This window comes from Sceloporus undulatus, chromosome 3 (genome assembly GCF_019175285.1).
Source record: "Sceloporus undulatus isolate JIND9_A2432 ecotype Alabama chromosome 3, SceUnd_v1.1, whole genome shotgun sequence".
NCBI lineage: Eukaryota > Metazoa > Chordata > Lepidosauria > Squamata > Phrynosomatidae > Sceloporus > Sceloporus undulatus.
In genome coordinates, this window is record NC_056524.1 from 204,233,792 (window position 1) to 204,259,945 (window position 26,154).

Below are 26,154 nucleotides of genomic sequence, written 5' to 3' on the forward strand. Positions count from 1 at the left end.
CTAACAGGAGTTGTCCTAATGTTGAGATGGAATCTCTTTTCTTGTACAGTAGTTTGAATCAGTTGCTCCAGGTCCTATTCTCTAGAGCTGCAGAAAACAAACTTGTTCCATCTTCAGAATGCCATCCTGTCAAATATTTAAACAGGGCTATCATAGGATTATCATTGTCTCAGTTCTGTTAATGGGAATGAATGTGTTCCATCTGCTCGACACTACTGAGAACTAGGAGAGACAAAACAATATTCTTTATTTTATTAATGTTGATGATTTCTTGTGTTCCAATTGTTACTGCTCTTGTATTGCCTTCTCCTCAAAGGACTCTTTCACACGACAACCATGTGCTCCCATTCCAAAAAAGGTTAAAGTGCAGGCATCCCAGAAAAGCAAGTCCGTTAGTGAATGGTCATCACACACACGCCCAACAAGAATTTAAAACCCCATCTAAGTGGGCCCAATGGGCAGGTGGGGTTCAGATGAGGGAGGACAAATTTCCACTGCCAGCTGGCGACATACCTTTCTGTGCTTGCTGTAGCTGTCATTTCACAAGCTCTCCCCCCATGCTCCAAGGAGGTAGTGGTTGCTGTTTGGGGGATCCAAAAGATGAAGGCTTCAAGATAATAATAATGATAATTTAAGAGCAGGGGGAAAAAGAATATCACACACGTAAGGCATGGCTGGGGAAAGCCCGCCAACTCCCTCCTCCTCTTGGTTTGGACCCAGGGACACTCACAAATGCAGTCCTCAAGTCAGCTGGAGAGCCCACCAAGTGGTGTGCTTGAGATGTGTAGATGTTCCCCCCTTCCCTCCCGCAGCCTGTGGGGAGGAGGGTTGTGAAAGTGAAAGAGAGAAAAGGGGAAGGGAAGGAAGGGAAGGAAAGAAAAAAAAGCGACAGGCAAGTGGCTGTGGTGAGGCGGGGGGACTGGCAAGAGATGCGAATGGCTGGTTGAGCCACTGTGAAGGGAAGCCGGCGCGGAGTGGGGTTCTGTTTCCAAGCACCCCAGGGGTTTAGCAGTGTGGCACCACTGGGGTTTCCTCAGGCGAGCTGCAGCCTCAAGGGTTGGTGGGAGAGGAGAGCCAAGGGGGCTGGGAATGGAGGGGAGGGGAGAGGACAGGTTCCTAGGAGGATCTTGCCAGACCTGGGTAGGAACGCCATTGCCCTTGGGGAGGTCTGGGGATGATGGTGCCGCCAGGTGGGTGAGCCAGACTCCCGATCCTTGATACCCCCTTGGAAGCCCTCTTCCCCCACAAAAGTCACACTCTCTGAGCCAGAGGGGGGGGGAGGAGGAGGAGGCAGCAGCGGCGGCAGAGGAGGATCATAGGAATGGAGGGGAATCCAGGGCTGATCTGGAAAAATGCTTCACAACAAGCCGCAGGCAAATTGAGTACAAATTCATGTTACAACAGGATTTGTAACTTCGTAATCTACCGAATTTACTCAATTTTGCCATTGCGTTCGGATCAGCACTGGATTCCCTTTGATCTCATTTGAATGGTTCATGCATATTAGTGTGAAAGCCATGGTCGCATGTGGATTGCGTTCACTGTTGGTTTGAAGAGCTCATGTGGATTAATGTTTAACCCCATGATTGCGTCTGCATTGCCCCTGGGATAACCTTCCAATTTCTCCTGTGAAAGATGCCCTTGACTCTCCATTGCGCTTGGATCAGTACTGGATTCTCTTTGATCTCATTTGAATGGTTCATGCATATTAATGTGAAAGCCATGGTTGCCTGTGGATTGTGTTCGCTGTTGGTTTGAAGATCTCATGCAAATTACCGTTTAACGCATGTTTGCCTCTGCATTGCCCTGGGATAATTTCCTAATTTCTCCCGTGTGAAAGTGACCAAACTAGTTAGCTAGGTGAAAGAAAAGAATGCATTCAAGAAAAATATGCAGATATTAGGCAAAATGCTAAAACCGATTTTTAACCAGAACTGAAAAAAGAAAAAGACCCAAGCACCTAGTATTAATTGTATCTCCTATTGGGTAGCACCTCAACAGGGTAATGGGCAAAAATGTGAGAAGGCTCAATTGTTAAAAATTGAAAATATTAAAGTCTTCCTTTCCCCCCCTTATTTGTTACTGGCATTCTGCCATAGTAAAAAAATATCAAATACATAAGAACTATAAAATGTGAATTGCTTTCTGGAAAATTATGGATGCACACCTATACATCCTAACCAGTGCAGCTAAGTCATTCAGGCATTTCTGCTACCAATAACATGCAGGAACTTATATTTGTGCATATCAGGATTTTTGGATTAGTAGAGTAATCCCTTCTGTGAACGTGATGAAAAGGTTAAGTAGAAAATATGCCACTTCAGACACTCAAATAATCTGATGATTGCTTATTCAAAGCCAAAATAAATAACAAATTAAGTGCTCTAAAATAACCAGCTACCTTTCTATTTCCAGAAACAAAACATCTTTGAATTACATTTCTAAAATGATTGACTTCAACTGGTGCACTGACCAGTAGGTAACAGAATACCAAGTAGTGCTACAGCCTAGTTGTCTTGCAAAGATGTACTGTGTATTAAAAAGGTAGTAAGAAATATGGGCACATACAGACAGAATAAAACTAAGCAACAAGAAAATACAAGACAGAATTGTAAGCAGCTGAACCTATGCTGATACATGCACCAGAATTAAAATGAATAAATAAAGAAGCAGTAGCAGCTCCACATTATAAAATACAAATATACTGTACTTAAAGTAATATTTCCGTAACACAGATATGTATTGTAAAAAAAGGAAACTAGTATTTACAAATCAATATGGGAACCAAACCTTACATCTAATATAACTTAATGTGTATGCTTATCATATTCAAAATCAGATTACCAAAGTGAAAGGCTAAGAGTATTATGTCATGTTTTCACTTGCAGGTAAGTAAGGGTCTGAAAGCCAGAGAAAAAAACTAGTTCCACAATCAGGATTAGGAGGTGATGGCAGTTAACACTGCAAAAACCTCTTGTATATAAATACACTGGCTAATGCAGATGGTCGTGTTTAACTATCATGGACATAGCACTAATTCTCACAGCATGCTATCTATTCAACACACCACTTCAAAAATTGGCAGCAACTTGTTTTTCCTTCTCTCTGTGCAAAGCTCTTCCCATAGCAAGTGCACAGTCCTGATATCGTGCCAAATATGAAAATACAACACCTAACCTGAATGCTCCTGTTCTTATTATTGGTAGAGGTTTTTTTTAAATGTTCTTTTAGGTGCAAGCATTTCAGCTGTAGTGTTTTTGAAACATTTCATTCATATAAATTTTAAATTTAAAAGAATGTCACTTGTCCTTCTACTATAACGTTAAATTAAAACAATGAAATTCTAACAGTACTTAAGACAAGCTAACACACTGAACAACAAGTAAAAGAAAGAGTCACACCATTACAAGCTAAAATACAAAACAGATTTCAGTTGTCAAGGTGAACTCGCTATAGGAAGAAATCCCATATTTATATTGAAGAAAGCACTCCTTTGAATATCCAGACCTCAAATCATTTAGAATTTTAGAGACTAAAACCAGAAATTGAATTATGTCTGAAAGCAAACTGGAATATAGCACCATTCCCTAAATCCTCATGAAATACATATCTCCTAATAAGCTAGCCAGATGAATTTTTTCTACTGTTTGTAAAGGTACACCTATGCACAGAATATTTATTTATTTATTTAATAGTCCGATCTTCAGAAATGCTTTGGGGGTGGCTTACAAATTGTTAATTGACAGTTTCCTGCCCTTAGACTAACAATCTAAAAAGACATGACACAAAAGGAGACGGGAATGGCAGTGGGGAAGGGGATTAAGTCCAGCAGACACTTCTGGTTCTTCTCTTCCTCCAAGACTGGGACAGTGGCAGTTGGAATGGAGGGAAGGTCTTTCATCTGCCTCTGGTTGTAATCAAACCTGGTTCTTACCAAAGTATGGATAATCACAATGCAGCAGTGTTATAGATGTTGCAAAATGATTTGGTAATTTGGTAAACATAGGCCAAATAAACCATTTTAAAACTGCTTTGAAGGTGGGGCATTTAGATGATGCAGGCCTCCAAAACAGGCAAAAACGGATTAAAGCTGCGCTCTAGAGCTAAAAACCGGAGCAAAAAGAACCTGGGATATTCCAACTCAAGGCAGAAAATACACACCTTCAACCCTGCATATAAACGCCCTGACGTGAGAGCAGTTCTGAAGGAGCTGTCCATCCTGACCCTAACCCTAAGGTTGTACATAAACACACTGGTGTAGGTGTGCATTTAAAAAGGACGGAGGTGGCATTTCCAAGGAGTCAGGGTGGCAATGTAAAGAAGTGAAAGTGTGGCACCTCCAATGGATATAGGCACAACATACACAAACCAGACAATCGAAGACAAGGCATGGACTGAAGGGGGTTGAAAGGGGCATGTAGGGAGGGGCCTCCATGATTGTGCTTTCCTAATGTTTTACTGGGTACACCGATGCTCCAAACTGGTGGAGGATTGCAGGTGCAACTGCATGGCCATTCAAAGGGGCAGCCATCAAATGGGATGGCATTTAGGCAGTAGGCTCATCCATTGCACTCCGGGTGTGCTGACCCCTGTGATTTCCCCAAACGCAGGAAACTCAACTGCATAACTTGTATTTGTGTGATGGTGTCCATGGATGGTGGGGACACAAAAAAAATTATCCAGTGGCACGGATTGATGCTATGCCATACAGTCTGGCTATTTGGGAGCGGCTGATATGGACAGCAGTATTTCAACCCGCTTCTGGAAAATGCAGGTTTCAGCCACTTTTTGCTGCCTGTTTGTTCTGCCCCACAGGAAAAAAGTTAGAAATAGGTGAGGGGTTCATACTTTCATGAAAGGGGTATGGGCACATTAGATTAACTCTGATATGTGTATGGGAACACAAGTTCCAGGGAGCAAGCAGCTCTGACCACAACACCTTTTAATTATATAATTTGTTTTAGTATCAGTAGTAGAATGCCTTTGTGCTAGACTTATTTAAAATGTAATGACCATTGGCTTGATGCAAATAAAATTTGATATGACTTAAAGGAAGTGGATAACTCTTTGCTATCAAAGAAAGTGTTTCATCTACAAAGAACTAACAAATCAGCTGTAAAGAACTGAATTCCTCAGTACATACAACTGAATGATAACATAAGGTGCTTCCAAATAAGCATTTTACTGTTCAACTGTCCTGTCTCATTGGCTGCATCTGCACTGAAGAATGAATCCAATTTGACACCACTTTACTATGGCTAAATGCTATGGAATTCTAGGCTCTGTAGATTGTTATGGCACCAGAACTATCTGATAGAGAAGGCTAAATATCTCACAAAAATATTCCACTAGATCCAGGAATTCAAAGGGAAGTTCAAACCAAGGGTTTAAATGCTCTAAGATCAGACAAACATACTACAGAACCAAGATATATAAAGATGATCCATAGAGGAGCTATATAAAAGAGATGATAAAATGAACGACACATGGAATGAAAAACCATACAAAGATGAACCTCAAATTCTAGAAGGTGAAGTGGAACCTGCACAAAGAGAAATTAGGAAGAATAAATCACCAGGACGGAACAGATGTTAATCTAATTGAACTGTTGCAATTCATACAGACAGAATTGACTCTAATGTTAACTAAAATATGCCCAAAAATAATAGAAAACAAAACAATGGCCGACAGATTGCAAAATGATCAATATACATCCCCATCTATAAAAAAAGGAGACACAAAAGACTGAAGGGACCATAGGACTACTGCATTAATTTTCCACACAAGCAAAATTATGTTCAAAATTCTGCAGCATCATTCTAATCATATGTAAGAGAGAAACCCTAAATGAGCAAGCAGGGTTCAGGAAAGGAAGGGGCACTGGGGACAACACTGCAATCATACAATGTTTAATGGAAGACACCAAACAATTCCACTAGAAAATCAGCATGTGCTTTATAGAGTATAGCAAAGCCTGTGACTGCACAGATCACAAAATAATATACAGTAACAACAACAACAATCATCATCATCATCATCATCCCCCCACCCTTTCCTCAAAACTGGGACTCAGGGCGGCTCACAACATTTAAAAACAGTACAATTAAAAACATACAAAATATTACATTAAAATAGAATTAAATTATTACAATATTAAAACAAGTTACATATTAAAAGAATAAAAAACAATTAAGAAGATAAACATTAAAACAGTGGCGGGTTACAGACCACCTCCTTCCTGCTCCATGTTGAAGTCAATCATTTTAGAAATGTAATTCCACAATGCCCGCTGCCATTTTGTGCGCGCAGAGCGCGCACTAGGGTTAGGGGGGTGCGGAAGCACCGCCCCTTTCTAACCCTAGTACGCGCTCCGTGCGTACTTTCGTGCCCATCTGTAACGGGCCAATACAACTCCATTCCATGCTTTAAACACTTTCTGTTTTAAAAGCCTGTCTAAACAGGTAGGTCTTAGCCATAGCTTACAAAAAGCTTTGAAATGTTCTTAAAGAAATGTGAGTGCCATTATATTTGATAGTCCTGATGAGGAATCTGTATTTAGGACAAGAGTCTACTGTCAAAACTGGATATGGAGAAATCGAATGGTTCCCAACTGGCAAAGAGATAAGCCAAGGTTGCATTCCATCACACTATCTGCTCAACTTGCATGCAAAAAACATAATTCAAAGAACAGGTTTAGACACAGAAGAAGGAGTGGAGATAGGAGGAAGGAAAATCTAAGATATGTAGATGACACCATACTTCTAGCAGAAAACATGGTAGACATGGAATAATTAATAAGGAAAGTAAAAGAAGTAAGTGCAAAGGCAGGCATAAAGAAATAAAAAATAATGGCCACAAACGATCTATATAAATTCAACCTAGGTAATGAGGACATCATCTGGCTCAGAGGGAGAGAAAGGCCGGCCAGCTCCATCAGGCCTGGTCTAAAATAAGAAGATGAGCCCTCCCTCTCTGCCATTTGAATCATCCGGCCTCAGAGGGAGAGAAAGGCCATCCAGCTCCATCAGGCCTGGCCTAAAGTAAGAAGACAAGCCCTCCCTCCAATCCATCTGCCATGGTCCAGGGCTCAGAGCGAGAGAAGAACCGCTGGACTTATTCCCCTTCCCACTGCCATTCCCTTCTCCTTTTGTGTCATGTCTTTTTTAGAGTGTAAGCCTGAGGGCAGAGAAATGTCTAGTTAACTAGAGCTTTTCTGGCTGAAGAGTGGGATATAAATACAATAAATAAATAATTTCCTGTACTGGGTCAAATACTGATCAAAATCAGAAGAAATCAGAAGAAGACTAGGAATGGGTAGGGTTGCTATGAAAGAACTAGACAAGATCCTAAAGTTTAAAGATCTACACTAAAGTTAGAATCTTCCAAGCCATTGTATCTCCCATCACCATGTACGGATATGAAAGCTGGACAGTGAAGACAGAAAGAAAATAAACTCATTTAAAATGTGATGCTGGAGAAGAGTGTTGGTGATATTGATGTTTTATTGGTTTTAAGTTAGGAATGAATGATGGCTTTTATGATGATGTATGGTTTTATCTTGGGGGGGTTCTTATGTTATATAATGTATTGTTATTGTTTTTGTTATTATTGTTAACCGCCGTGATCATTGGAACGGCGGTATATAAATAAACCTTCATTCATTCATATTGTGAATGGCCAAAAAAACCAAATGGGTCTGTTGTACTTTGGCCACATCATGAGATGGCATGACTCATTAGAAAAGACAATGATGCTAAAAAAGGTAGAAGATAGCAGAAAGAAAGGAAGATTGCATGCCAGATAGCTGGAGTCAATTAAGGAGGTCATGGGCCTGAATTTGAAGGCTTTAAGCAGAGCAGGGAGGATAGAGAATCTTGGAGATGTCTCGTCCACAGGGTCATCATGAGTCAGGGTCAACTTGAAGGCAGTTAACAACATATATGACATTTAAAGAGTTTAGAAACTTCACTTAGTACAGGCACTTTCCAGAGTGAGCAGATGCAATTAAAGAGAGGTTTAATTTAATACATGCCTTAAGTTTTTAATTAATGTGTTACTTTACAAAGAATGTGAAGTTAGTTTAAGCACACAGGTTACAAAGAATTTTTGCTCCTTACTTACATTTTTAGTAGAGCCTTTAAAAAGTGCTCTCTGTAGTTTTAAGTTGCTAGTGCTAACCCAAAAGTTTTTGGATGTGACTGATTGCTGGGGATGGTGAATTCTGTAGTGCAATAAATTTGCAAACTGCCATGTAGAGTTGGTTGTCCTAAAGCATGCAATCCAACAATTTGTTAAATATGAATGTAATCACTGATCTGCACCTCTCTTTCTTCCAGCACTACCCCGTTCTATCAGCATATATGCTGCTCACTCATTCTTGAAAAAACATGGATTCTTTGTGAGTATATTGATAAGATGCTTGCATTTGTAGAGGGAGCCCCAAGCATGTGAACACTCAATATCATTGGAAGTAATAGGCCACAATTTTATTATTTATAGCTGTAATAATGCTAGCTTGACATGAAGCACAGATCCAGGAATCAGACAACCACCTGTTTTCCAATGGGCATCAGCACCCCAGCTGGGAAGCCAGCCTGCCAGGGGGCAGCCACAGAGTGACAGCTGTGAAATCTGTATGGGCACCAAGCCAATGCATGTTTTCTCTACTACCCAGGAGTGAAGGAGGTAGAGCAACTCCTAACCTGGGCCTGCAGTCACAAAGTCCCTGAAGGTGAACCTCAAAATGAGGATGAAGCGCACTCTGATTCCATTTCATTCCAAATATGGAACTGGCCGCACGGCCACCACAAAGTTGTGATAAACATATAAAGCAACTAGAGAAAGCAAAACTACAAGGTATAACCCAAAGTAGTTGTTGAGAATGAGAGATAGAGAGAATGCAGTTCAAGCTAGAATGAAAGAAGAGTGCTGGAGGATGTTGAAGTGGAAGTAAACCTATGAGTTTTCACATCTGGTGGGGAGGTTTCATCCTCTTCAGGGGCCAGATTGGCCTCTGACTAGCTAAGACCTCCAGAGGCTTGTGAAAGAGACAAGGGCTTCTGTAAAGGTGTCTAGTAAGCCAAGGAAGAAGATGGGAGTTCCGTTGTGCTCTGCAGCCACAAATGGTTCAGCCAGGTTAGTCGGAGGCCCATATTTGTCTGGAATGAAAGTGATTAATAAGGAATGATGTCTTCATTCTAGTCAGAGAACACTAACCTATTGAAGTACATCTATTACTGGCTGCAGAAATCAGTTGGTGAATCAAAGGTGTACAATTCTTTAACTGAAATAGTTTGGGTACCTCTGAACATATGCAGAACATTTACCTATTTACTGAATAGCTCAGTGGTGCTCAAACTTTTAAACCTTGGGACCTCCCTTTATATCAACATGTGGGTGTTGTGCCATCCCAACCTCACCCCACTTGATATGAATATAAATATTTTGTTCATTTGTAAATTAGTCAGTTGTTAATTAGTGTTCATATTTTCATTTGTATGTTCATGTATATTCATATTTTCACATTTTATAAGGAAATAACATTCAAATTAGAATATATTTCTTTAAGTTAAATTCAGCAGTTATTTCCAAGCTCTGACCTCCACAAATCCAAAGTACCATCTCTGGCCAAAATGCTCTGTAATACTGGCTGTGCAGAAAGACCCATATTCCCAGCAGCTGTACCTAATGAACAGATGGCAAAGGACAGAATGGGTGAGAGATGATCCCAAATGAAGCAGTAATAGCTACTGTGAGGCTGGGCTGGCATGTCTGCTTTTCTCAAGTAGACCCTCTTCTCCCCTCATCCTCAGTGATGCAGCTGGGAACCAAACGTTCAGAAAGAAAGTGGCTTTAGAAGAGACCAAGCATACCTGAACTGCATATGCCAGGTGTAGTAATTAGGTGAGGTGGTTCAACAATGTTTATGTTTGGAGATGTCCTAGAGGCTGAAGCAGGGAGGACTCTTGTGAAAGGAGACACAGGAATCTTCTTTGTGCAAGGTTAGAAAATGTCCATCCACTCACTTGCATACGCATAATGCTCCGTTAGGATCTTGACCTCTCTTTGCCACTCTGATCAAAATTTAATTATTAAATCCTTCAAGCCCCTACTCTCCCCACTGTCCAAACTAATTCTAAGTATTTTAAGATATAGATAAACCAGTAAAAATTAGTCTCCAGGTAAAATCTGGAAAACAACTATCTGTTTCTTTAGAGGGTGTAACACAGAATTGAAATCTGCCAAGGTATAGATAAATATACAGGCTTTGAAGCATGTGTGAATATCACAGAACGGAAAATAAGTTCAAGTTGTAATTCTGTGGCGGTTAAAAACATACAAATATACAAAGGGGAGCAGAGGGCAGTCGAGAGGCTGGCCTGGACCTATGATGCTACCACTAATGACCTGGTCCCTGATCAGGGAAGCAGAAGGCTAATCAGAATGTAAAAGGATGATTCAGGTTGCCATGGACCATAGCTGCAATAGTGAGAGACAAGATTGCAGCAGATCACAGGATGGAGGCTGAGGCAATTGATCGTGTGAGAGGCCAGAACAGGTTGGATGGTGGGGAGATGGTGGGACGTAAGTAGTTGATTAGAAGATAGATGAAATGTAACAAAGAATCACTGGGTAGCTGCAGCAGTGAAGGGTGACAATGGCTGAGAATCTCAGAGAGACAATGGCAGTGGCACCATAACTAACTCCTGTTAGTACTGTGCCCAGAAAAGCATGGTAAACCCTCCCTTTGAAGATTTTTACCACAGAAACCCTATGATGAGATAATCCATAATGAAACTAGATAAAACATTATTAAACATACAGAGAACTACTAGAGTAGAGCAGAAAACAAGTGAAAATAACAAGGGGGCCAATGACATAACCAAACTCAAACCGAAAAACAGATCAGTTGTCGACGTGCCTAGAAGCAAAAAGAAAGTCTGAAACTGCACAGTTCATATTATAGGACAAAGGAATGTGAGACGTATGAAGAGAGGCAAGCTAGAAATAGCAAAACAAGAAATGGAACATATAAACATAGCAATACTAGGGCTGAATGAGTTAAAAGTGGTCAGGAGTGGGGCATTTTGAGTCAGATAATTGCAAAGTGTTTTACTCAAGCAATGAAAACCTAAGAAGAAATGGAGTGGCATTTATAGTGAGGAAAGATATATATAGTCATAGGCTATAATGCAAAGTCTGTTTGAATCATATCAATAAGGCTTCAGGCTTCTCTCTGTCCCATCACCCTCTCAGATTCATTGATTGGGGAAAAGAGAGAATGCCTTCCCAGTGGCTACTCCCAGGTTCTGGAGCTCCCTCTTTAGAAAGGCCAGGATGGCCCCATCATTGCTCTTCTTTCAGTGGCATGTAAACATTTTTTGTGCCATCAGGGTTTTTAAAGGCTTTCAAATGCTGAGCAAGTCAAATATCAAGGTTTGTATATAGTTTTTAATACACTTTAAAAAATTTAATGAGTAATTGTTTTAATTTTTTAAATTGCTTGTTTTCTATTCTTATACTTTTAATGCTTATGTATTATTTTTTAAATTGTACTGTTTTAAATTTGTTGTTAGCCACCTTGTGCCCCTATATTAGGAGAAAGACAGGATCTAAGTAAATAAAATAGTAGCAGCAGTAGTCGTACTGTAATTTATTGAATATACAACTGTCCTTTGAAATTAACAGTGTAGATAGAAAATATGAACTCAGCGGTGCATTTAGCTGTACACCCTTACTTAATTTGGTCTCAGTTTTCTGGGTGGGAAAATTAAGAACTACCAGAAGCAGATTAGTCAAGTGTATGGTAAATTCATTGTAGAAAGGTGGTGATTCAGAATGTTTATAATAAGCTAGTTAGAGCTGAAACAGATGGCCATGAAGGGGTGGCTTGAAGCTGCCCTCGCCCAAGATGCTGTGGGACTGCATCAAGCACACGCTGCGGTCTCAAGGGCACTCTCCGGCATGGGACCAAATTGGAGAGGGAGAAAAAGCATTCCTTTTTGGGCTGGGTTTCCCAGGTGCAGCTTCAGCACAGCTTCTGCATGTCTTTTATACTGAGGAATTTTTACCTAGTGTCTCATTTTGAAACAATATGCTATAGCAAATGGTGACTTCACAGTATAGGTATTTCTGAATGGTACAGATTATAAAGTCAATTTCACTAATGTTTTAGATGCAGTCTTATGTCTATTGCTTATGGCAAGAATTGGATAGGGAAGGGCCTAATCCTTGTTGTTTCTGCTGGACATGTGAGTAGCTTGGCAGCTTGACACCCCTAGTCAGTGCATTTCTTTCTCAGTGGAGAGGAAAACCTGCTCTGGTTGTTAGTCTAAACTTTACAGGAGCTATTCTTGGTGTTGAACCATTTCCACAGAATTTATCTGGAGGGAAGCTGGATGCACACTCTGTTCCTTCTTGGACAGCTTGTTTCAGAAAAGAGAAACTCGAGTTCCTCGACCATTCATCTATTATGCCATTTAGACTCTAGCTTATTTCCCATGCTACTCAACTTCTACCTTTAAGGAATGTCATCTGGGTTTAATGGATTCACTTTCACCAAAATGATTATTAATTATATATAATCTAGCGTAATACCTCCTTTCTATCTTCTTCCCAGGAGAACATGAAGATCCAACTGTTTCCTGGAAGACTCAATGGAATGTTGTCTGAAGTGGGAGTGGAAAAACAAGCTAAAATTTAACTCAAACAAGAAGTGTGCAGAGGTACATATGCTGAATAGAACCAATCCTGAAACTGGGGTTCAGCTATTGCTGAATGAGATAGCACTCTCTTAGAAAGCACAAGCTTTGGGAATTCCTGAAACTGATCTTGACCATGGAAGTCCAGGCCTTGTGCATGGCTACGAGTGGTTTGCTTATTTGAGACTGGTACACCATTTATTTATTTAATATCCTGCTTTTCTTCATGGAGGGACCCAAGGTGGCTCACAGATAAAAGTTTTAAAATTATTATAAAATTTGAACAATTAAAATGTCTAATTAGGACTCTAACCTCTAAAAAACAACTTTCTCCTCTACAAGCCTGTCCACCTATTGAGATCACAGTCAAAAAGGCCTTCTTGTGCATCTTGTCATTCCCAGAAATACATTCATACGAGATCAGAGAGAGGACCTATTTAATTCCTGGATCTAGGTTTTAGAACTCCCTTGCATCCTCTCTAATGGTATTTCTTGAGCTGGTAAAACATTTCTTTTAAGAAGGCATTGGGATTGTAAATTGCTGTATTATCATTTGTTTTAGTTATATGTATACTGTATTTTGAATATTTTGTATTGCTGCTGTGCCCTTGGTCTTCTGCTGGTCTGGAGGAAAGGCAGCATGTAAACGTTTTAAATTAATTCAAACTCTGAGATCCAAACTACATTGAATGTAAGTAGTTATTTAAATAGTTTACTTAGGACTAGTCACACTATCTGTATCTGGACAGAAGTATAGTAACCTTTTCCTCTGTTGTGCCCTGTTTTTTGTCATAGCTGATCTATATTATGAAAGAATAATGATAATTCTAAACACACCATTTAAACACACTAATGTATAGTCTGACCAGAGAAAGTACAGCAAGGGTCTTTTAAGCTATGTGGAGGTTCTTATTCTTACAGTTTAAGTGACTGGCAACTGCCTGGCTGACTGTTCTCTTGCTCAGGTTCTGCATAAAACATTTAGGGAAAATGAACTATGTGACAGACAAGATTGGGAGCCCAGGGAACATAAAATCTTCTTGTCTAATGGTAGGAAGAATTGCCAAGTTCAGAAATCTTGCCTTCAGTGTTTGAACAGTCGCCCTCATCATTTAAATAATTCCAGGGTGACAGGTACTGGCCTCAGATCAGCACAAGCATAATTCATAGTCTGTGTCCTAGCAGTGAGGTGTTTCTTTCTCTTCAGTAAAACTGTCAGCTCTTGGGCCTTGTGGAATGAGAAGACGGCCAAACCCGACAAATTCAATGTAGATATATGGGTGCTTTCTTATATACCAGAAACCATCCCAGACCATCCTTTCTGTACCGAAAATATGTAAGATGCTAACCGGACTAACAAGGATAGTAGCTGGAACCAGAGTCAATTTCCTCTTGTCTCTTTTTGATTGAACATAGCTATTTTGAAGTGGTTGGAAAAAAACGTCTGAAACTGATGACAATATTAAGATGAAATAATTACTTGATTATGTAGTTTTCTGGTTAATAAACTTGTACCACTTTTCTGTTTAGTATCAGTCCATCATTGTAAACTTTGCTATACCAATAAATGTTATTCAACGCTTTATAAAACAGTTCTTGGAGAAAAAATCTACATTTGTAAATCCAGTCTACCAAATAGATAAATCCAGCAATCTTACGTGAAGTAAGCATCATAAATCTTAAAACAATTATCTATCAATAAATATTCGTATCTCATTGTTAATTAGACATTACTGAAAGTTGGCACGTGCACAGCTGTTGATACTGAAATTGGCTACAGTTTATATTATGTTGAAAAGAGGAACAAGTTTTGTTCAAAATATCAAATTCCATAGAATTGTATAAGACAGCTGTAGAAAGAGAAAGCGGCAAGAAGTTGCTATACCCCAAAATGTTTTATGGTTGTATTCTTTATATTCTGAAAGTGCAGAGAATACATTAGAAACATATCAGTTACATTCTAATGAATCCAGCAATAAAAGAAAAGGTGCATTTACTTTTGCTTGTAGTATTATTTTAAAGCTTCAATACAGCAAAAAATTAGGAGCACTTCTCCTATGGAAGTAAAAGGGATTTATGCATAAATATCTTTTTAAAGAAAAAGTGCTTAAAAATAAAATATGCAATATTTTAGCATAAAAATTTATTTCTTGTTATTTGTATGATTTCTGCTCCTGCCCCCACGAGATGGATAGATTTGTGTTAAAACATTTTAACCTTTTTAAATAATATAAGGTACAATGCCCAAATATATAAAAGTTAAAACATACACATCTTTAAAAGCTTTTAGTGTTTTTCTATTACGAAGTAGAAAAATAAGTGCTTTCTTATAAAAAATAAACCCAAAGTCTTTGATTATGCAACACACTTTTAAGTAGTGTTGCATAATGTATTATAAGATTTGATTACAGCGTTTTTAAAAAAATATTTTGTTTCAATTTAAATTATAAAACAATTTGGTAATGCTAAACTAATATTCAATACTATATTTCCAGAAAGAAATAATGACACTGCGGAGCTGAGAAACCTGTTTCACTTCCATGACAGAAAAGAGACCAGATGACATAATGGAATCTTACCTTTTTGTAGCATACTAGAATGCCAATAAAGTGTAGGTTTGATCCTAAGAAAATACAGCAAAGTCATTTCTGATGTCATATGTACGCTTCCTTATAAAATTCCATTCATATTCTACCTGCTTTCCGCATGCTATTTACAAGCTTCCACTGCTTAAACAAAACACACACACACATCCAACTACATCAACGACTGGCAGATAGGTCACATGGCTTCTGGGTGCCATTCTTATTGCATTACACACACTGAGTGTAAATGGCAAACAATATCACTTGATGTTTATGCCATATGTTCCGTCTTCTCACATATTAGCACTGGAGGGCAGACACATTTCAAGGAATCCTGAAGAAGAAGAGCTTCCAATTTAAGAGATTGGACATAACAAAAGGAACTGCAGTGCTACATCAAAACTGTAAAATGTAAAAGTAAGCACCAGAACGCTTACACTGAATTTAGCTGGCCAAATAATGTCTTAAAAAACCAGCACTATCAGATCTCCTGTATTTATACCTCTGTGACCCCCATGCAATATGTTTTTATAATATTCCTAATGCACTCATAAAATAGTCAGAGATTTCTCCACGCCAGATAAATGAACATACATATCAAAATGCATGTATTTATATTTCTATCAATAGTATAGGTAACCAATAGCATTCTAAACGGAAATGATTGACATGCACAGTTCTTGACATATAAGTAGAACCTACTGTAACATTAAATATTACTATTAAAGACCACAGGGTCAGTTGTTTAAATAGCCGTGCTTTTGAAAACTTATATGTTTATCCACTTATTATTTTATTGTCACAGAAATCTTTTTCTAGAAATAAAGCTTATCCTTCAGGAATCAGTTAAATACAGTTTTATGTTCTGGGGTATGCAGAGGCAAGAGTCTTTAAAAATAAAGTGTATTTGAATTAACAGTCCCTTTGAATGACCAATTAGGTATACAGGATTACTTCCCTTTAAGGTATTGCATTTGGTTGCACCAATCAGATTCGTTCTTTCGAGTTAACTTTCTATTGTCCATTTGACTCATGTCTTAAATCTACTAGGAACGAAACCAAATCTCATTTGGAGAGCAACCTTATACATGTCTACTGAGAAATAAGCTCCACTGAGTTCAACAAGGGTTTCTCCAAAGTAAGCAAATAGCACTGTAGTGTTAGTAATCGTCAATTTATAAACCTTTTGTACTACATATGGTGTTTTGCAGTGCCTTATAACACAAAAAGCAACCTCTCCACATATATATGTGCGTGTACATACACACATGTATATGCATATCTATAGTCAACTTACTTTCAATAGTAATTTTATAATAATGTTACATATTATATGTCAAAATATTTCAGATCCGCATGGCATGAGGCAGGTTTTTTATTATTTATTTATGATTTCACAAAAATCTTTTCTCTCAGGAAAAAACAATGACATGATCTGGGACGTTGGTATCATAACAGAAGTGATATATGTACAAAAGTTAACAAGGAGTTAAAATATTATAGAGAGTATTTAACAGATGGTTTTGGGCTTTCTTCTGTTGCTTCAGCAGTGAAAAACTGCCGGAAAATGTGCTGTACAAAACACTCTAGAAAGCCCCTTAATATACATGTACGTGTAAAAAATAGTCATCTGCCCATGATAGGCATATCGGAGTAACAATATTTTAGAACACAAATCACCATTTCCATCCTATTATGAACAAAAATAACCACAATAAATCTGTTTCACATAAGACTCTCTAGAAGCATGCAAAAAAAAAAAAATGCTAAGACAAGCCTAGTATTTATAGTTAAGATTTTAAAGTCTAACAAAGAAACCAATCCTCACCAAGATTTAAGTGTAACTAGCGTCTGGATTCTGGGGGTCCCTTCTACGTTCCAACCACTCAGCCAAGCTACAGCCTGGGTCAATCCCGAGACTACTTCTTTGGGATACTAAATATTTGTCCCCTAGCGATCAAAATGGGCTGACGACAGAGTAAAACAACCCAAGTTAATGAGATTCATTCTCCTTGGCGTAGACAGCTATGTACTATGAAAGGGCTGGTACATTTGTCTCCTGTTAGAAAATACAATTTAATTTTCATCAACATTTATGTCTCACTCAACACCTTGGAGAAAAATTGCCCCAAATAACAGTACTCCAGTGAACAGCAGTATGTCTTACCATTGAGGAACACCATCTTTCCCACCATTGGATTTCAAGAGAGTCTCTGTTTAACAAATCAATATGGATTTCCCCCTTTTGAGAAAACATTGCTTCACATAACATAGAAAAGTTTCCCTGAAAATAATGTACCTTTCACTTATAGCAACAATTAAATGACAAATGCAGCCTTTTAAGGGTTCCAGGCATTTTTTATTTTTGAAAATTAATCCAGTGCAGAGATGGATTTGTGATGGTACAACCCTTCTGTATTTGATATGTAACATCAGGACCAGGAGCCATTTTATTGTTTTCAGATGGGAATTGTGGTATAATCTTTTAACCTACACTTGATCTATATACATAGGCAACCATCTGTCTGTATGCATGCCCAGCTGTTTGTGTAATAGGGTGTCTGCATAAATTCTAGCTCAAGGGAATAGGCACATCTTAAATTGCATGGGTATAAGAGAAAATCATTAAGACCATCTGTAGTGTGAAAAAGTACGACAGTGAAATAAAACATTCAATGGGCCCGAACAGATAGGCCAAAATAAAGCTGCTTTGGATCACTTTGTAGGTATACTGTTTAAATGACAGAGGAATCTTAAGAGGCCAGAAGCTGTGCCAAAGCTGCGCTCCAGTCGTTAGGACTGGAGCATGGATTTAGCACAACTTCTGGTCTCTTAGGATGCATGCATCATTTAAACAGCATACCTCCAAAGTGACCCGAAGCAGCTTTATTTTGGCCTGTCTGTTCAGGCCCAATGACCAAAGTGCAGAAAACAATAATGACCACCTTTATTAGCTAATAATATTTCTGCACCTTTTCACAAACAGTCTACAATAGGTAAATTAAGGCGATTTAAATCCTGAAATTTGTCTAATAAACTATAGCATAAAATTATTCCTAGTAAGGAGTTCTAGGAGAACACCATCACAAACTAGAAAACCATGTATAAGTGCAGTTTTAGGAGCTTCTCATTCCTGGTTTTAAATTATAAAGCTATCACTAAAAGATCTGAAACTATCTCATTTATGTATTCCAAGGTGGAACAGAATATACATGGAGACCAATGAACTGATACATTTAATAAGAACTGAGTTAGGTAACCGTGTCATGTACTTCTTACTGCTATAAACCAGTCATAAGTAATGTCTTATTATTGTTATAATTATGGTCATTTGCCCATATGAATTATACAAATTTCTGGCACTATTTATGTTAAAGATTGTTCATTATAAATTAATATAGCCATTATAAATGAATTGTTGTAGTGTACCTTCAAGTCATTTCCAAAGTTTAGTGACTCTAAGAAACACCAGAAAACCCTGTGGTTTTCTGGAGCTGACAGTGTGTAACTCATTCAAGGTCTCCTCCCAGCAGGTTTCCATGGCCGAACACGGAATTGAGCTCCAATCTCCAGAGTCTAAATCCTATGTTCAAACCACTGCACCATTCTCTATTTACTGCTTTAACTGCCATGAGTCAATGCTATCGAATTCTGGAAATTCAATAGCACTGGCTGTGGCAGTTAAAGTCTTGTCAAACTGGATTATTTCTGAAGTGAGGATGCAGCCTATATGAAGAATATTAAGAAAGAGTGCTGGTTACAGAGAAGATACAAAATTGCTAGCAATCACCCTGTCTCAGAGAACAAATGTTATGAAGAGCACTGTTTTCCATTTGTAACCCTCCCAAATTCTTTCACTGCTTCTTTAGTATTCCCATTGCTTTTCTGCTAAGGATGAATAGCAGAGTAATTGCACATAGTAGTTTAACTGACAGCTCTAAGAATCCTTGCATGGAAGTCTGTGAACACCCCAGGACTCTAAATAGTCCATCTCTGACATAAATCTAGAAGCCATAATGTTTTTGAATTTATGCTCATCTGAATCAGCACAAAAAACAAATGCATGATAACCCCTTAGTCATTTTGGCTTCTAGTGAGAGTTCAGGAATTGATTTGCTCTCACAGGAATTGATTTTGCATTTTAGTTTGCTCAATGTATTTTTATGATGAGTGTATAACGTCACCAGGTTTCCCATTTATTGGGACTCTAAACGACAAACGGATAATTAGTTTGGTGGAAGCTGTGGAATGTCTTAATGTTATAATACAAAGCAGGCAAGGTAATCTAGTAAGGTATAGAGGCAAAGGAACAACGTCTAACAACTATACATCTGTTCTGTCTTTTGTCCAGCCACAATAACACGTATGCACTGTCTGCAATGTTACACAGGCCGCTAATATAATTTCTGGTACTAATACACCATGCATTACCAAAACCATAATGGATAAGGCTACTGAATCAATTTATTCATTTGCAACTTCTGTTATACTGCAGAGATCAACAAATTTCAAAAGCAACGTTACATCAATAAAATGGTTTTGCAACAATAAAATGTAAAATACATATAATGCACAAATATACAGAACAAAACGCACACATTATTTTCAAACAAACCTCAAGTTGGACCAAAATTTTATTTATTTATTTATTTATATCTATCTATCTATCTATCTATCTATCCATCCATCCATCCATCCATCCATCCATCCCATCTTTCTCCCAAAATGGGATTCAAGGCAGCTTACAATAATTTAAAAGAATAATGCTAAAACATTAATTACTAAAGCTAAAAATAATTAAATAATGCTACTATTAAAATAAAACATATGTTAAAAACAGCATAGTTAAAGCAATTTTAAAAAATAAAAACCATAAATCCTTTTAAGATACTACAATAATTATAGCTCAGTGGACTTAGCAGTGGCTATGCAATTAAGATGCTGACTCTGACAACTGCAGGGTTGGCAGATCAACAATTGCAGACCCAAGCCCTGTGTGATGGAGTGAGCTTCCGTCACTAGTCCCAGCTTCTACCAACCTAGCAGTTTGAAAGCATATAAAAGTGCAAGTAGATAAACAGGTACCACTTTGGTGGAAAGGTAACAAAATTCCATGCAATCATGCTGGCCATATGAACACGGACAACGCTGGCTCCCTTGGTTTAATAACGGGGATGAGCACTGGCACCTACAATTGGGAATTACAACTTGACAATCATGTCAAAGGGGAAACCTTTATCTTTACTAAGGAGTTCAGTGATGTAACAGTTACAATGATGCAAATATATTCTTCTATATTCTTCTCATGCCAGCTTGTTGTCTGTTGAGGGTAAAAATTTTGGAGCACCCAGTTTTCTGTAATAGCACAAGAGCAATGAAGATGATCTATGCTCTGAAACAAATCTGATAAGTATCCATAAACCTAAGATGCACCTACACTGTAGTAATAATACAGTTTTACCTCACTTTAAATGCTGTATCTCCATCCTATGGAATCCTGGGATTTGTAGCTTTACAAGATCTTTAGCCTTCTCTGCCCAAGAGTGGTTAGTGTCTCACAAAACTACAAATCCCAGGATTCTTACTCTTACAAGTAACGGGGGTGTACTTAAAATAATGTAGTCCGTGCCTCTAGATTTAAATTATTCCAGATTTTAAGAGGAGCTGCAAAGACAAGGGATAAAAACACTTTACTTGAACTACCTCTGCCCTACTGGGGGGAACCATGGAACCTGCCTACTGCTCCATGCAAGCTAACACTTAACACCATTCTGAATACTGTATTGTCAGCTTCCTTTTATTTGGGACTAGGATAACAGTTCCCAATGTGCCATCAATGTCTTTACCACCATGCTGACAGAACTAAGTAGGGCTGCTAAGATTATCTTTAATAAGCCCTCACCCACTCCTCTTCTCCCTTCTCAGTGGACTCCCATTTGTACCAGAGAGCTTCTGGTGCTTGGGAGGAGGCTTACTGATAGAGGAAGTTGGTGGGATGGCAGCCCCTTAAGCAGGACATCCTCCATCTCCTGATCCTGTGTCCCTTTTTCTCACCAGCTTCCACTCTTCAAATAGATAGTCAGAATCTTCCAGCTCTGGGTCAGTTCCCTCAATCCCCTGACCAAGGACTGACTCCACAGTTTATTCTAATTTACCCCCCCCACACACACACACATTATTGCACAAGAAGTCAGAGGAGTGGTAGAAAGGAGACACTTCTGGCCAAACTATTTAGCATCACATGCTCTTTTGTGTGGCCATGTATGATGTAGCCACTGTGTAGCCCCATCCACCAGAAGAACAGGAAACTGAGGCTTTTCTGGTCATCGTGTGTGGAGACTCTATACATATTGGCCATAGTATATGCAGCGGGAGTGATACATAATTTCAGTGGCATGTGTAAGTAAATACATTGATTTCAGTGGTCACCCCTATGTTCGTTACAGCCAAATATGCTCTTACTTCTTCTGCTTTCAGGGTGCAAATCTACAAGGTAATTATATTGATCACAGCTATGCAAAACAATGTATGCTAACAGACCAAGGGAAATGGTATCCTTTGATCAGTCTTCAGTGTTAGCACAAGATTCCCAATTCTTTTATTCTTTCTTAAACCTTTTTTAGTTACAAAAGTGGGAGGAGTGAAAGAAAGCCTGATAAGAAGGTGGAAAGGACATGGAAATAAGAGTTAAGAAAAGAGTAGGACAGTTGGCCATAGAGACTCCCTATGTAACCGAGGAGCTGAGAAGCCACTCTCCTGATTACAACTGGTATACTAGGAATAGTAAGAGACAACCTCACCGAGACATTCACTGAAGATACTTTGGCAACTGGTGAGAGGCTGATCGTGCTCAGACATATCCTACTAAAGGCTGCTGACCCTGGCACAACCTAAAGACTACTAGTCTTGTGTGCTGCTCAATGAGGAGAGCTTGAAGCCACTATTAATGAACAAAGGATGTTTTTTTTGATTATATTGTATAATGATTATACAATAAATTGATTACTGATTATCTCTCTCTGGCTTTGCTTCGCGAATGAAGATTCAGGAAGGACACATCCCGGATTGGCCTTTTTAGTCACCAACGCGCTTGTACTGATTATATTATACTGTATATTGATTAGAAACCAATGAACATCTATGAGGGGAAATTGTTGCAGGCACCTCTTGGGCAGGGCCAAAATATCCTAAAGGCACCAGATCCTGTCTGTTCTTGGAAGCTCAATCACTGGCTAGTCATTGGATGGGAGACTATCAATGATTAAAGGTGCTGTAGGCTATATTTCAGAGAAATGAACTGGCAGAACCACCTAAGCAAACCCTATGAAATTCATAGGGTCATCATAAGTCTTGAAGGTACACATGCAAACACTCATCATGGATAGACAACAGAGACAGGGGATTATGATGTGCTCCTCTCCATGGAAGGAGCTAAAGGAGTCACCCTGGGACTCTTACAACCTTCTAATTGCACAACCAGTTATACAATCAGTAATGTGCCTAACTGAAGACTGTAGTCAAGATCTCAGAAAAGGTTAAGACTTGGAAAGGCTGCTATGAAGGAATCATATAAGATCCTTGAATATAAAGATATATCATTTAATGCCAAAGTCAAAATCACTCATGTCACAGTATTTCTGATTTCTTTGTATAGTTATGAAAACTGGACAGTGAAGAAGGCTGACAGAAATAGAATCTGCACATTTGAAATGTAGTTCTAGAAGTGGGTTCTACAGATGCCATGGACTGACCAAAAGACAAATCAATGGGTTTGAAAACAAGTGAAGCCTGAACTCTTACTAGACGTGACAGTAAACTGAGGCTGTCATACTTTGGACATATCATGCAACAACATGATTCGCTAGAAAAAAGATAAACCTTGGGAATATGGAAGGCAGCAGAAAAAAGAGGAAGGCCATATAATAATAATAATAATAATAATAATAATAATAATAATAATAATAATATTTATTTGTATACCGCCCTCTGGCAAACCAATCCGGGCGGTTAACAACAGTAAAATATAAAATATGACAATTAAAAACACTTTATCCCTCCCCCCTAAGACAGTATTAAACAGTATAACATATTAAAACACAATGTCAATGCATATAAACAACAATTAAAAACTAAAAACCCTGATATCCCTCTGTTGATCCTCAACCATCACTAAGATGGGGCCACGGGAGGAATGAGGGAATCAGGAATGAGGGAATATTAGAGATGGATTGACTCAATCAAGGAGGCCACACACACCCCTGAGTTTGCAAGACCTGAGGAGGTCTGGTGGTGTCCAAGACTCTTGCAGTTCTCTCATTCATAGGGGTTTCTGTGTAAGTCAAAGCTGACTTGATGTAAAATAACAACAATAACAAATGTGCCTAGACATCACAAGTACAATTGTGCTGCTGTTTAGACAACCGAAAAAACCAGTGTGGATCTTGTTTCTCATTGCCCCCATCTACAAAATATACTCAACTATAAGTGAGCCTCGTGTGTAAGTTGAGGTCAGTTTTTGGGGCCAAAATTATAGATTTTGATATGACCTGTGGATAAACTGAGGATAAAACCTGGGGGTATGTAATAAAGGATGTAAAGGACGAAGCAAAGGAAAATGATGCCAAAGAACTTACAAAATTCCAGCAGGCATGACTGTTTGTGGTCACCCTAAAAGCTGGATGGTGGAGGAGAGAACTATAGTAAATGGTGGCTATGTGGTATGTTAAGGGGGTGACCACATGTCGCTAATAAAATGTATGCATGTCAAAAAGAATGAAAAGGCAAAGAAAAAAAGTGGCTTAGGGCCAGAACAGACTGCCCCCCCCCCCTAGTTTCCTGGCAGTTTGAGGGTGTGGCATACACACAGCACATGTCCTCAAGCCGGCAGAAAGCCACAGTGAAGCTGCCGAGCCTTTTACACGGCGGCAGCTTTATAGTGCTCTGGCAGCGTGGTGTTTAGATGCCACATGCCGCAGGATCATTGTAAAGCTGCAGTAGCAGCGGAAAACAGGCTTTCTGCTGGCTCAAAAAGGAGCAGGGTTCTGCCACTTCTTTTTGCATCAGCAAATAGCTGGATTGGGGCTTTCTGTGGTGCCACAGTGCACAGCTCTGTAGCAGCCCCAATCCGGCATTTTGGGGTGGTCTGTTTCACCTATTAGTTAGCAATGATTATAGCCTTTAACTTTAATGTGATATCTTTGCCTGATTTTAACCCAGAAAAGCTGCCAAACTCACACAAATGTCTTATTCATATCCTTCAAAATAGGACTACTCTCAGTGCCCCCTTGAGGGGAAGCGCCAAGAGCAGGAACTGCCAACATTTTCCCATCTAGGTATTCAAAAAGGCAAGAAGCGGTGCCACAGTGGAGAGAGTAGAGGGGATCTGTGCATTTTTAGATGCTCATGGGACAGGTAAGCTCATCTTTCACCACTCTACTCAGAGAATGGGATGGTTGCTTTTTTATATGAGTTAAGGTACAATACTTCCATTGAGCTGTGGATAAGTTGACCCAGTTTTTTTCAGTCAATTTTTTGTCTAAAATCTCTATACATGAGTATAATGTACACAGTATATTACATCAGATTTAGGCCTTGCTCCCATCCAAATCACAAATAATAATAGTAATAATTGGTTATAACTATAAAGTACAGAAAAGAGAAGTGCAAATAGATTTCTTCAGATCAATTCAATGTAGTTTAGGTAAGCACTTTAGGAATGACCATAGGAAGTCAACTAAACTTGCTGTTGAGTGATGCTTAGATGAACATTACATTTTATGAACCAACAGTTCCCCTGGTTACATACATTCATTATCGGTGACATACACTCAACTGAAATAGACTAACTAGTTCTCCCAATGCGCTTACATTTCATTTACTTCCCTTCTTTTCTATCTAATGCATATATATATATATATATATATTCTCATATATTTATATACTCCCTTCTCTAATACTGGGACCTGTTAGTGCTCTTAATATCATTAAAAACAGGTATAGGTAAAACCAGAGTTATATCAAAGCACAAACATATCATTATGTTAAATCAATTACCAAATTAGAATATTTTTTCAAAACACATGTAAAGGTTATCCAGTCATTCTATGGTTTCAACAGTGATGTGCACATCTGCATTACTCTTTTTTCCCAAAGGCAGAACAGCAATATATGCATTCCCATTTTCACAACTATAAATGGAGCTGAGTGCCAGGCTTGTGTGTTCAACAAGATACTTAGCATTCTTCAAAATTGCTGCTACAAGTTTATGCAGACCTATTGTGACTGATTAACCCCACTGTTTTCCCCTTCTAGAATTTCATTTACCACATTACTGTATCTGCCAACTTAAGACTTTTGCCATTACTCTCTCATGGGAGTCTTATGCTGATGCCTCATCCAATGAAGAAACCATAGCTGCTGACCTAGGTTTAGAGGGCCCCACTGTGTATGTGGAATGAATTACACCAGTGGTTCAGAATGTGTGCTCTAAGGAGCCCTTAGGGCTCCACGTACACTTCCCAGGTGCTCCATGGCTGCTCCAGGAAAATGAAGGAAATAAAAATTGAATGAAATTGAAGAATAATAATATATTCTTATATATACTCCTAAACACCATTACCTTGTAAGACATAGGGTAGGCGTCTTAGGTGCTCCGCCTTAGAAATAAGGGCTCCGTGAGTCAAAAAAGTTCAGAAATCCTGAATTATACTATTGGTTTTTTTCCTAATTAAATTTTTATTGAGTTTTTACAACAAAACACATAAAGCCTGTAGAACAATGACAACAACAACAACAACAAACTACAAGGGCCAAGGGTATGTATCTTATGAATAGTTATTCTGCAGCAGAATAAAAAAAATTAGTTCTCA

The 26,154-nt window shown here is 38.7% G+C and overlaps 2 protein-coding genes, 1 long non-coding RNA gene and 1 pseudogene across 11 annotated transcripts in view; 2 read left to right on the top strand and 2 right to left on the bottom strand.

Moving 5' to 3' along the window:
* The window catches only part of PDCD4 (programmed cell death 4), a 777,136-nt gene that overhangs the window by 121,707 nt on the left and 629,275 nt on the right, over positions 1 to 26,154 (bottom strand). The window lies entirely within an intron of this gene.
* RBM20 (RNA binding motif protein 20) overlaps positions 1 to 26,154 on the bottom strand; it is a 149,889-nt gene that overhangs the window by 51,523 nt on the left and 72,212 nt on the right. The gene's annotated exons all lie outside the window — the stretch shown is intronic.
* Positions 4,478 to 4,653, top strand: LOC121927402 (annotated as a pseudogene).
* LOC121924883 lies at positions 11,333 to 15,368 on the top strand. Its single transcript, XR_006102750.1, has 3 exons — positions 11,333 to 11,436; positions 12,620 to 12,725; positions 15,197 to 15,368. It is a non-coding gene; the product is annotated as an uncharacterized LOC121924883 (long non-coding RNA).